Source organism: Aedes aegypti, chromosome 3 (assembly GCF_002204515.2).
Source record: "Aedes aegypti strain LVP_AGWG chromosome 3, AaegL5.0 Primary Assembly, whole genome shotgun sequence".
In the NCBI taxonomy this organism is placed as follows: Eukaryota; Metazoa; Arthropoda; class Insecta; order Diptera; family Culicidae; genus Aedes; species Aedes aegypti.
This window is the reverse complement of record NC_035109.1, coordinates 290,523,986-290,537,331: the sequence shown is the minus strand read 5'-3', so window position 1 is coordinate 290,537,331 and position 13,346 is coordinate 290,523,986. Positions and strand designations below refer to the sequence as shown.

Below are 13,346 nucleotides of genomic sequence, written 5' to 3'. Positions count from 1 at the left end.
TCGTTCAAATGTGAGATCAATCGGTTCGCTAGAAGCTGTGATACAAATCCTCAAACCTGATCATTTGGTAAGAAAATCGGACTTTGTGTACTAAATTTTTGCCAGCACTGTATATCAGAGGAATTTCAAACTGTTGGGCGCCACAATCTCAGCAAATTAATATATGGGTAGCTCGAAACCTGGACTGCCAACAGTTGCGTGCACTTTGGACCGAATTGGAACTTTGGATGGACCGACCTGCTGCTGGCTCCCAATCGCTGCCCCTCTTCAAGTGGTTGTTAAACTGAATTGCTACCTCTCGATATGGCGTTGTTTCTGTGTGCAAACAGAAATGTTCGTCAGTAGGTGTCTGTTCATTAAGTGAAGGTGCTGCACTGCTGATGATGCGTCGTACGTAGTTAACTGAGACTGTGTTATCCACCTGTTTTTTTGTGAGTTTTAATCGCGCGAATGCACAATCTGGAAGAAAACATGCGAAATCACGAACCCTGCGAACGTTTGAGTGTTTATATTTTGCACTTGCTGATCGGTCATTGCTGATTAGATTGTAACAATCTTTTTGTGTGGGCATTCTCCTCGAAACAGTGGCGCTGCTCGGTGATTGACGAACGATACTGACGGCGGTAGTTGTGATTGGCGGAATTGTTGAGGTGACACAAGTGAAGATAGTGAAAAAAAAGGACTGAACTCGCAGTAATACGTCAGGCTAATCGCTTTAGCCAACTTTCGGGGTTTGCTGTTGTTCCAGAAAAAGGTGTTTGAAACGGCTTCAAGGTACTTTTCTTAGAAAACAATTCTCATAATTATTTCATTGGGCATTGTTTGTGGGTGCACATTTATCATTCGGGTTGGGTATAACTAACATAATCGTCAAACTAACATTCGCGGAAACGTATACTCGGAAGTTTACCAAATAATATTTGCAAAAATAGAGTACAAGTTGACCAAGGCACAGCTGCCAATATAATAGTGCTTTAGCTATTTTTTTAGCCTCTAGCCCAGGCTCTTTGATTCAAGTGAAGAAACAAAGTTTGCCGCCAATCGTGATCTGTTGTTCCGAATTTGGAGAATTTACGCAGGAGATCTTGAACTCCATTAGGGGAATCAAGGTTTCCTTCCAAATCGCGAAGAAAGGAGACTGTCGTGTTTTGCCGGAAACTCTTAAAGATCGCGAACTTCTTCTCAAATATCTTAAAGGGAAGAAGTACAATTTCTTACTTATGACGACAAACTGAAAGTTTGTTCAAAGTTGTCTTGAAAGGTCTCTCAAGTGACTATAAGTCACCTGAAGAGATCAAAAATGGAATAAATGATTTACTTGGTTTTTCCCCAGTCCAAGCAATTATTATGAAAATGAACACCCAATCTGGCATTCTTCGGAAACGGCTTTCTCAAAGAATATTATTTAGTTATTTTTAACAACAGTGATCTAAATAATATTGAAGCTTCAGAAAAACCAAAACTTATGTACGATGTCCGTGTGACATGTGAACAGAAACTTGAAGGAGATTTTCAGAACCCCACTCAGTGCCGTCGGTGCCAAAAGTACTTTACGGAGGTTCTTCTCATACCAAACACGTTTGTCCTGTGAAGGAAGATACCAAAAAGCTTGTATGTGCAAATTGCGGGGACAACCTAAGTCCTACTTTTAAGATGGCCCTTCGCGGAAACGAATCGTTGAGGCTCGAACCAGGCTGATCAACGGCAACGTTCTTCGTAGCCGGAATTCCCCAGGCAAAATCTCCAACAATTCTCAATTTTCATTTAACGAATGCTTGCTTACAAGCTAATTTCTAATCTTCCGACGGGTAACCGCTCGAATCTTTTCAATTTGAATGGAAATACCCAAGGAAATATCTATGCCAATGCTGTCGCAGATAATTTCAGTTCTTCCTCTTTAAGTTTTCTTCCTACGGGTAACCATTTTAAATGTTCCAGATCAAATGGAATTACCCATGATTATGCTGCAAATGAATCAAATGGTTGATGTAATGTTCAAAACCACCACTATCGACCCAGGGTGTCTACTACCTAAAAAAAAACTGGAAAACCTGGAATTATCAGGAAATTTTATTCAAACTGGAAAAAACCTGAAATTCTCAGGGAATTTCGGCCATAATCAGGGATTTTTTTGAATCAGTGATACATGGCAAAATATGTCCTTTTTGTGATAGAAAATCATTTCAATTATGAAAGTTTTCAGCTGAGCCACTATCAAGATGCTACATGAGATGTTCTTATGTCCTTATTTTTTCATGATGTTTACATAACCAACATAAAACATGTTTACATAAGGATGCAAAACTTAAGATTGGAAAGTTGGTAAAGGCAAGTACAAACAGTTCCCAGTTGCAGTTGGGTGTCGTTCATGAGCATATGAAACCGTTGAAACCGAATTTGTCTACACAAATGTTTTTCGACTACTCCTCAAGTTCTGGAAGAATTTTCAAGGAATGCTTCAGGTATTCTAGTGATTTCTCAAGAGATTCTTTCTGGAATACCTTTATGAATTCCTCCAAAAATGCTACCAGCAATTTTTCAAGGGATCCTTAAATGAATTCCTTCACTAATTTTACCAAGAAAATCGTAGAACACTCATATCTTACACTGAGAAAAAAAAATCTAGATAGCGATTTTCTCAGGGTTTTCTCCAGATTTTTTACCATAAAACATTTTTTCCAGTTGTTACTTTTAACCCTACGATAATTCATACGTCGATTTTTTCATTTTTCAAAAGGATTGTATGTATAATGATTATTTTCAGAAATTCCACCGAACATTTATTCAGGGGTTTTTCAATGAAATGTTTGATAAAAATTACCAAGAATTTCTCATTTAGTTTCTCCAGAAATTTCTATTAGAATTTCTCCAGCATTTCATCGAAATTTTTTTGCTGTGGTCCATACATTTCTCTTGCAATATTTTCAAACTCCATGGATTCTTTAATACTTCATTCAAGGTTCCACATCAGTTGTTACTACGGCCATGCTCACAGGTATTTTTTTAATTATTCATATTTAAATTTCTTCAGGGAGTCCTTCGAATTTCATCAAAAAGTCTTGTAAGATTCGAGGGGTTCTTCAGTTATATTAGCATTTACCAAGAAAATCCTAGAAAGAATTTTATCAAGAATTCAGGAGTTCCTTCAGAGATCCTCGTAGGAATTCATCAAGGCATACTTAAAAAACAAATTTTCTTTACAAATTCTGCCTGGATTTACCATAAAATTTCCTCCAAAAAAATCCGAAACAAATCCTTGACATTTTCCTGAATACATCTCTGGAAGAGCGACTAGATTTTTTTTGCGAATTCTTTCTGAATAATTTTAAATTTGAAGATGCTTTAAACGGGATTGTTGGAGAAAGTCCTAGGGAAATCAATGAACACATACAATACATGAATACATGAGAATTCCTTTGAAAATGTCTCCAACGGTTTCTGGTGGGATTCCTGATGAAGTCTTCGAAGTAGTTTCTATGGTTATCCTCAGAAAAACTCCAAATTGAATTCTTGTAGACATCCAAAACTAGAGTCTTGGAAGAATTTCTTAGTAAGTTCTTGAAAAATCACAAAAAAACTCCTGAAGACATCGTTGGAGTAACACGTGATAGAAATCCACAGTAAAACGAGCAGTAATGCTTCTTTCAATGTCAAGGGACTCCAAAAAAGTCTTAGGGTCAGAGAGTAATGTCTGTTCAAATGAAGAACCAAAATCCCCTGATGTGGTTCATGTTGGGTTTCTTTATGTATTCATAATTCATGTATGGTCTCTTTTTGGGTCATGTTAGGTTTTTTTTTTCTCAGGCAAGAATTATCTAAAATTCTTATTTCTAAGACGATTGGCGATCAATAATTTTTCAATTCTTCAAGCTTATGAATATATTGAAGCTCCTTTTACAATTGCCGATAATGTTTATGGGTCTACATTTTTTGTTGATCATAATTAGAAGTAAGTGATTCACTGCATTGACGACAGGCAAGAACAATCACTTCGATTAAAATGATTTTAGTGCTTCTCGAAACGCATCAACCTATCGCAACTGTTGGTTTATTGTCGGTTTATTTTGCTATACTACATCCTCAAATAATAAATCGAATGGTTGAGTTCTGTTTATTTCCCTGGAGATATTTATCAACACACTACTGTATCGTACGATGGTGAGGCAGCGAAATTCGTAATTCCACGGAACCTACTATTGAATAAAACAGCAATTGCTGACCGATACTCAATGAATAGTGCGACGTAGTTTGAGAGAGAATAAATTCCTATTCAATCGCAAACCTGATACGAATAGATGTCGCCAAGTGGAGGCTCGTCACCGGTTGATTTGGTGTAGACATTTGTGCACCATCCGCAATTATCCCCCATCTCGGTATTGAATCGTACTGGTTTGCAATGATTCTGGCAAATAGTAGCGTATGAAAAATAACTACATCGTGCGTGCAGTAATGATTTGGCAAATAAGATAAAAATCAGACAAAGTTTTGATTTTCTGTTAATAAATGGATGCAGTCAGATACCTACCTTCATCTATCCAGTTCATTGTGACAATATGTCAACTAAAAGGCTTTAAATAAAAAGTTTTTGGTTTATGTGGGAATGTTATAAGTTGATTTTTTTAAGCATTAGGAGAAATCTTTCATTTTTTATGAAGATACAAATATTTATTGCAGTCTACTGCAGCTGGCTTCGTCCTTGATGTGAATGTAAAAATATTGTATAAAATTGGTCCCAAAATGCTGCCTTGAGATACACCAGCTCTTACAGGAAGTCTTTCAGACCTGGAGTTCTGATAATTACCCTGAAGTGTACGATTTGACAGATAATTTTGGATTGTTCTAACGATGTATGTTAGAACATTAAAGTTTCTAAATTTTACAATCAAGCCTTCATGCCAACACTGTCGAATGCTTTTTCCATGTCTAGAAGAGCAAGGCCAGTAGAATAGCCTCCAGATTTGTTTAAACGAATCAAATTTGTTACGCGTAAAAGGCGGTCGAATGTTCATGTCGGAATCCGAACTGTTCACTGACAAAAAATGAATTTTCGTTGATGTGAACTATCATTCTGTTAAAAATTACTTTTTCATAAAGTTTGCTGATGGAGGAAAGCAAGCTGATTGCACGATAGCTAGAAGCTTCTGCAGGATTTTTGTCAGGTTTTAAAATTGGTACTATATTGGCCTTTCCCATTTGTAAGAAAAAAATGTACCAATTGGAAACTTTTGTTAAAAATATCAACCAGCTACTTTCTGGAAATTTCTTGATAAAGATTTAAAAATTGCCATCATCGCCAAGAGCTTTCATATTTTTGATTATTCTTTTTAATAATAATTCTCCATCCTTCCAAATCAGTTCCCCAAGAATTTACAAAACGATCTCTTTATTGAGAATACTTTCGAAATCCTGAGTAACTTGATTTTCAATTGGATTAGTCCTAAATTAAAATTGTGCGCACTTTCAAACCGCATAGCAAGTTTTTGAGCTTTTTCGCAATTAGTGAGTAATACCCGAGTAGCACACATGTTATAAGAGAAGCAGAATAACTCTTATATGACCAGATCTGGTCATATAAGAGTTATTCTGCCTCAATTATAGCATGTGTGCTACTAGGGTAATTTGTTTTCATCTTTCAATGCCGGAATCGGCTTCTGAGGTTTTTTTTTCTCAGAATTTTAGATTTTCCATTAGGGCTAAGAACCTGGGTCTTATCGTCGAGAAAACTTATTTTCAAAGTTGGTGTTTCTTAATTGAGCAAAACGTTTTTTAATCTGTTATTACAGATCCTGCCATATAATTTTCATAGCAGGATCGCGAGTGCGTTGAAATGGCCTTCTGCTCACGTTTTAGAAACGCATCATGAGTTTAAGATCATCGTCCAAAATCACGGATTTGAAATTCACTTCACAAGATCAATGGAATATTTTTTGAAAAAAACTTGCTTATTAAATCAAATAATTTGAGAGCCACAAACAATGTTAGACTCACCATGTATGGTCGCCATGTATGAATCACCATGGCGGTCGCAGAAATAATAAATATGATGGGAAAGGAAGTCGACATCTGCAAAATTATAATTGTTTAGCAACATAAAAGTGTGCGAAATAATCACGACGCCCGTCTTGAATCGTTTTGTTTTCAATTACCGACAACAAACAGGTGCCACCATGAGAAACCCGAAGGTGTGAGATAACAATTATACACTCCGGCGCTGATGGACACGATGAGTCAAGGTAGCCATTGAATGGGTGAACTTTTTCATTAGTGTGTAGCTATCATCTCACAATGCACAATGGTCGGGTTTGATACAAAGATGCGGCCAAGTAATTTTGAGATTTATTTTTATTTTTTATTGTGTCATAATACACTCGCAACTATTTTTAAAAGTTTTAACATATCTATGTTTTATATCAAACTACTTAAACATACAACATTATTAAAAATTTGATTATAATTGAATGGCGAATTAATAAATATGACGAAATAGGGAATCATTTTGTCTATAACTGGCACGCCTACCTTAACCTCATTCATTTTGATCAAAATTATCCAAAAAATCAAATTTCTTTGACTATAACATCGTCGAAATGACTTGAGGTACACATCAAAAACACATCCATAGATTTCACAAAAAATGTTAGTTTTTCGTAGAAATTTGGTAAAGTGAAACCTCCATGAGTCGATATTGAAGGGACCATCGACTCATGGAAATATCGAGTCATGGAACAGCAATCCTTTGGAAAGCTGTTTGAAGGGACCATCATAGTAACCATGAAATTTTGTTTCCAGTATGGTTCCATGAGTCGATATCGAGTCATGGAACATCGACTCATGGAGGGATCACTGTATTTTTAAAGCTAGAGCTGTTTGAGTTAGGGAATGTCGAGGAGTTCAATTTCCGACTTGGAAAGTCTGGGAATTTAACTTGAGGTCAGGGAAAAGATTGCCGGTACTTTACCATAATTTTTGAAACTGTTATTGCTGTTGGAACCTGATAAACATTGTAACGGGTTTAAACATTGATGCATTTAAATAATTTTGGATAATTTGTGCGAGATATATAAAACATTATATTATCGAAGATGGAAGTTCTAGCATGTACCCCTAAAATCATTTAAATATTGTGTTAGTTTTAAAATTCTGCGGGATGTTTTTCGCTGTATGTATTTAAATGTAGGCCATATTTCTGTAAGAGAGTAATAATTAATATGGGCTGGATCCCGAGGAAATTATTGATGAATTACTAATAATACTCTTTAGATTCATGGATTTTTCGACAGAAGAGATATTTATGATGGACTGAGTTCGGTTTCCGTGTCGTTGGAGTGACTTTTGTTTTTGTTCCACGCGTTTTGTTTGCTGGCCAGTGCATTTTGGAGGCCCAAGCAAACGAGTTCGATTTTCGCGATGTCTAAGGGATTTTTTTTTCTCGTTCAACGCGTTTCGCTTGCTGGGCAGTGATTTGTGAGGCCCCAAGCAAGTGAGTTCATTTTCGCTTCGCCGAAGTTTTTATTGCTGTGTATATTAAGAATGATGATGTAGCTCATTGCTGCTTAGTCAAGGACGGGTGATCAATTGGGTGAGCTCGTTTCATGCTTTTATTTAAGATGTATATTGTATTACGAAACTCATTATAATTATGACAACGATGTGATTTTTATCACTCTTATGTATTTATTCGACAAAATCTGAATGCTTTGTCACTATAAATGTCGACAAAAACTCGTGTTAATGTATAAATAGCATTCGAAAACAGAACCCTATATTTTACCTAATTTTGTTAATTATAGATTTTTGTTCTATGATTTAACACTGAAAGTGTAGATTTACTAAAGGTTCACAGTTTTTAAATGTGAATGAATCACATGAATCGCATTACTCACCAAGGTGAATCCTGCTTTTAAACCCTCCCCTGAAAACTACATTCAAACCCTCCCCACTAACAAATTCCTTCCTGTGACAACCATGGAGATGCGGCCTCTACTAACAATGGATAGTCTACTCAAAATCCTTCGTTTCCCCGAAGACCGTAAGGACGTGGCCGGCGCCGTTATTGACTTTATAATGTTTGGAGTTCTCGAAAGTGTATCTTCCGTGGATTACATTGTGCTATAATGATGGAAGAATAGAAGCGTAGAGATACGGTTTCTTGTCCGTCTCTGATTGTAGAGATTGCTTCTTCTTCTTCTTCTTTCTGGCGTTACGTCCCCACTGGGACAGAGCCTGCTTCTCAGCTTAGTGTTCTTATGAGCACTTCCACAGTTATTAACTGAGAGCTTACTATGTCAATGACCATTTTTGCATGTGTATATCGTGTGGCAGGTACGAAGATACTCTATGCCCTGGGAAGTCGAGAAAATTTCCAACTCGAAAAGATCCTCGACCGGTGGGATTCGAACCCACGACCCTCAGCTTGGTCTTGCTGAATAGCTGCGCGTTTACCGCTACGGCTATCTGGGCCCCTGTAGAGATTGCTATGAACGAATAATTTGAAGTGTGATAGATTGAGAGTGGAAAATAGAAGCAAGTGAATGATACAACTACAACGTACACGTAAAGGGGCGGGTCTTGTGTTGAACCCATGACCTTCTGCTTAGGAAACAGAAGCGGTAGCCATTCCCGTCTTGTTTGTGTCAAGATTTTTCTAAAGACACTGACACACGACACATATTAACCTTTCGGTCGTCGCGCGAATTTTTGTAACGCGAGTAGTCGCGCGTTGTACTTTGTACAACACCCTTGGTTTTGCGAATATCCCAGGAGTCTGACCACTTAGAGAGATGAAGTCTTCGGCAAAGTTGTTCAGTAGCTCAAGGGCTACCATTATTTTAGCCAAGAAATTCGGGATTTTGCCACTAGGCGGCGCTAGCGAGCATGAAACTTTTGTATTGCAGATCTCAGGATCCTGACCACTTAGAAAAATGGTGTCTTCGGCAAAGTTGCTCGGTAACTTATGGACTATCATTGTTAGAGCTATTTGATTCTAAATTTTGCCACCAGGCGGCGCTAGTGAGCATAAAACATTTGTTTCGATAATATCTCAGGAGCCTGATCACTTGGAAAGATGGCGTCTTCGGCAGAGTTGTTCAGTAGTTCAAATTATTTCTTTGGTTAATGCTTAAAGTTTGAGATTTTGTAAATAATGATAGTTCCTGAGCTTCTGAACAACTTTACTGGAGGTGCCTGTCTGAAAAGTCAAGATCCTGCAGTATCCGCAAAACAAAAGTTTCATGCTCACTAGCGCCGCCTGGTGGCAAAATATCATATTTCTTGCCTCAAATAATGATAGTCCTTGAGCTACTGAACTACTTTGTCGAAGACACTATCTCTCTAAGTGGTCAGGCTCCTGAGATATCTGCAAACAAAAGTTTCATGCACACTAGCGCCGCCTTGTGGCAAAATTTTGAATCAACTAGCTCGATCAATGATAGTCCTTAACTTACTAAACAACTTTGCCGAAGACGCCATCCTTCTAAATGATCAGGATCCTGAAATATTTGCAAAACAAAAGTAAAACTTCCATGCCCACTAGTGCCACCTAGCGGTCAAATTCCGAATTAAATGCAGTACCATCAGATAACGCTTCACCTCCAGAACATTTTTACTAAAGACCCTAAGTTTCTATATAGATATAGATATACCGATTTAAAACTGTGGTTTACTCGAACCAAAGACTCATTGAAGACCTTCATGTCCCTTGCAGTTGCCCAACATTTTATGGCTCATATGGTAATCTAGAATGCCGTGAAAAGTGTACTGCGATCTGTCAAACTTGGGTACCTTTTGCACTACCGAGGGACCAAATGCAGTACTAGAAGTGGTACCCAATCCCATTATTATGCGACTTTCATGTATATTTGCTGATTTTACCGCATTATCAAGGGCCATACTGTAAATAAAAACCGTCGAGTATTGTTCTTAAGAAGATTCTTGAGGAATATATTTTGGTTTGGTGTCGATAGATATCTTTATTGCAAAATGATAGCATATAAATCACAACTGTTGTACAAAGTACAACAGCGCGACAGCCCGAAGGTTAAGGAACTTTACTAGGACTTATTGTAGATCAAGGTCGAGTATCAAATAAGGCTTTTAAGATATAAGCACAGACAAACAGACATAACACTTGGAACAAAATAAAAATTTCTTTAAAATCCATCGCCCAGTTTACACCACAAATTAAAAAAAAGCTTCTATACAAACTACTTTAAAATATGATATGATAATTTTTGCATTTTTTTATTGGCCATACTGTTGTAGAACACAATAGTCTGGAACTTTACTGGAAATCGACTGGAAAGTCAGGGATATTGAGTCAAAACCTTGTTTGATCACGATCGATCAAATACACATAAAGTTTGTGCTTTCAATCAAATTTGTTTGTGAAATCAAAAAAAAAAAAATACGTGTTATGTTTAAAAAAATACATATTACGTGATTAGTCCCTTCTGAAACAATAAAACAACAAATAGCATATAAAGCAGTGGTCCTCAGCTTATATGTTTAAGCGGACCACTTAGGTGTTTTCAAAACATAACGCGGGCCACAACGTATTTGAGAATTTATTTTTGAAATTTTTAATGAGAGTGCAAAATTATGAACCTTTTTCTATTAACACGGAAATGAGTTTTGTGATCCTTCGAGAATCTCTTGTACAAGAAGTTCCTGACCAAAACAATACAGAAACTATTGTCCCATAAAAAAAATCAGACTCCAAATAAATACGGGTTGGGCTCCCTGAAATCCTTCCTTAAATTTGGATGCTTACATTGCTTCAAAAGAACTAAAATTTTATCACTAAACCGATGCGAAGATTTTTCGCGAAGCGAAGACATTTATAGGCACTTGAAGCTTATTTTAAACCCTTGACTTATCTAAGATTTCTCGTTTCAAGATAGATTCAAGAGATAGGGTCTCAGACAGATTTCTAGTTATCCCCAGGCTTGATAATACTCCGCAGCATCACCAGAGTTCGAAAGCATGCTCTAGACTAGCGTGCTGTCTTTGCTTCTTTGTAAGGAAGCGAAAATATACTAAGCAGAGAGACAATAAAAATGAGCGAGGAAGATGCGACATAAAACATAACGGAGGAAAATTCCATCAAAGAAGAGTGTAATCGCTACTCCACGAGGCCTTTTCTGTTTGGACGAGTCATTTAAGAGTTATCTTAAAGTGGCAGTAAGGGCGAGCATAGAAACAAGAGAGGAAGAGTTCAGCAAAAATCCCCACATTTCGATGCACTCCCACTCAAATCGTTTGAGGATTCGTGTTGTGAATTGTGAGTTAAATTTTTAATTCTTAGGAGAACCTCGAAACCGCCTCATTTTTGCATCGAATAGTAGCTTCTTTCACTTTACTGGTTATTTCTGAGCATTTCTGGTCTGATAAATACCTAATAATATCCTACAGGAAAATGTTTCATATAATAATGATCAACTTTCGAAAACATAGTTGCAAAGACCAAAGAATACAAGTCTCGTTATTTCTTTTATGTAACACGCTGGCCACTTCATATAAACATTCAAAATGTGTTCGCGGGCCGCACAAAACCTTTACGAGGGCCGCATGCGGTGACCACTGATATAAAGGTTAAACATTTCTTCGATAATGAGTTTTAACCAAAGTTTATTGTTTTCCTTACCTTTGTGCAATAAAGTAATATCATCGCGGGTGGGAATACGGCACCTCTTCCAACCAACAGGATTTCGGCTCTCTTGTCAGGTTCAGGTGGGAACAATGCCTCCAGTGTGACAGGGCAATTTCGCTTATCATTGGGGATATACCGTTCTTACAATCAACACAACGATTCGCTGCAAAATGAATGGGGACGCTGAGAGAGTTATCGCAGCGCAGCAGCAAAATGCCGCACCAAGGTCCAATCGAAGCTTGGTCTTTCAGCAGCCGCCGCTGCATAATGGGCTTCATAGAAAGAGGCGGCCAAAACTATTAAAAAACGAAAGATAAAAAAATAATTGATTAAATTTTATCTTCTTCTTGGCATTAACGTCCTCACTGGGACAGAGCCTGCTTCTCAACTTAGTGTTCTTATGAACATTTCCACAGTTATTAACTGAGAGCTTTCTTTGCCAAATTTGCCATTTTTGCATTCGTATATCGTGTGGCAGGTACGATTAACACTCTATGCCCAGGGAAGTCAAGAAAATTTCCATTACGAAAAGATCCTGGACCGACCGGGAATTGAACCCAGACACCTTCAGCATGGCTTTGCTTAGTAGCCGCGGACTCTAACCACTCGGCTAAGGAAAGAGTTGTATTCAATAGTAGATCTTAATTATCTTAATGATTTTCAACGTAAAAACAACTTGTTTCGCGTCATGTCGAAGCCGTTTTGAATCGTATACATTCAAAAGCATCCTTATATCTCACAAAACGTTTGGATTTTTTTTTTGCAGAAATTTTCTGGTTTTCAAGTTTAAGCTGTTTAACAAACTTTTTAAATAGCTTACGCATAGTTTCACGATAATTTTCTTAATAAAATCATTCCAATATCCACTCCAATATCATCTTACACAATATTTGTGTTTTCAATAAAATTCGATTGCATTTTTGATAAAATCGTGTACGATTCATAAAAGTTACATAGTATGCGAATAGTCCCTTCTGAAACGTCAAAAAGACCAAATAGCATATTTACATGAGATTTTCTTCAAGTAAGGAAATAAAGCAAGTAAATATTGGCCAAACTTTATTTTTTCCCCGTCCATTGTGCGCTAGTCAAAAGTGTCAAATCCGGATGTTTAAATCAAGATACGAACTTGTTGCCCGGTACTTTTCATTGAGTCACCCACGAATGTGGTTCTGTTTCTGAATGCGCAGATGTGTTTTAGCACATTTACGTGATAATCCATGCATGATAATAAAGGTTCATCTCCAGAAAGATCGCCGGACTTCGATTTGCGTTCTTAAGCGCGAGATCACCGTTGACCACATTCCTTCTTTGCGTTTGACGTCAACTAACATCTGACAAAGCACATAAATTACAATGAAACTACGTATTGCTGGAATGAATGCGCTAGAAAGTACGCGCCGGGTCGACCCGGAGCCTTTTGCGCGTAAGCATTGACAGCAATTTGTCTTGTCATTGCCTGTCTGTGAGGGTTAGTTTGAATCAATTAGGTGTGGGAACGTATGTTGAGTACGTCAAATTTAAAGAAGAATGGATACAAGTTCATGCACTTATGAAACTCTTATAAATATTATGTTTGGGCTCTTTAGAAGGAAAGCCCTCAATCCTGGTTAGAGATGGATTGAAAAATATATAGCACTTTTTGTTTGTTTTTTTGGTTCTCCGACATTACCCGGAAAACCATTACCCGGAATGCAAT

At 37.3% G+C, this 13,346-nt stretch overlaps 1 protein-coding gene across 13 annotated transcripts in view; it reads left to right on the top strand.

Moving 5' to 3' along the window:
* LOC5576251 (pantothenate kinase 3) overlaps positions 1-13,346 on the top strand; it is a 115,499-nt gene that overhangs the window by 62,180 nt on the left and 39,973 nt on the right. For 3 of the 13 annotated variants that reach the window (XM_021849834.1, XM_021849843.1, XM_021849840.1), the window contains one exon: positions 586-774. The exons of 9 other annotated variants lie outside the window; for them this stretch is intronic. The gene's annotated coding sequence lies outside the window, so the exon portion shown is untranslated. Of the gene's footprint in view, positions 1-571; positions 775-13,346 lie in introns of those variants that run through there. One more of the 13 variants, XM_021849841.1, reaches the window with a different exon arrangement.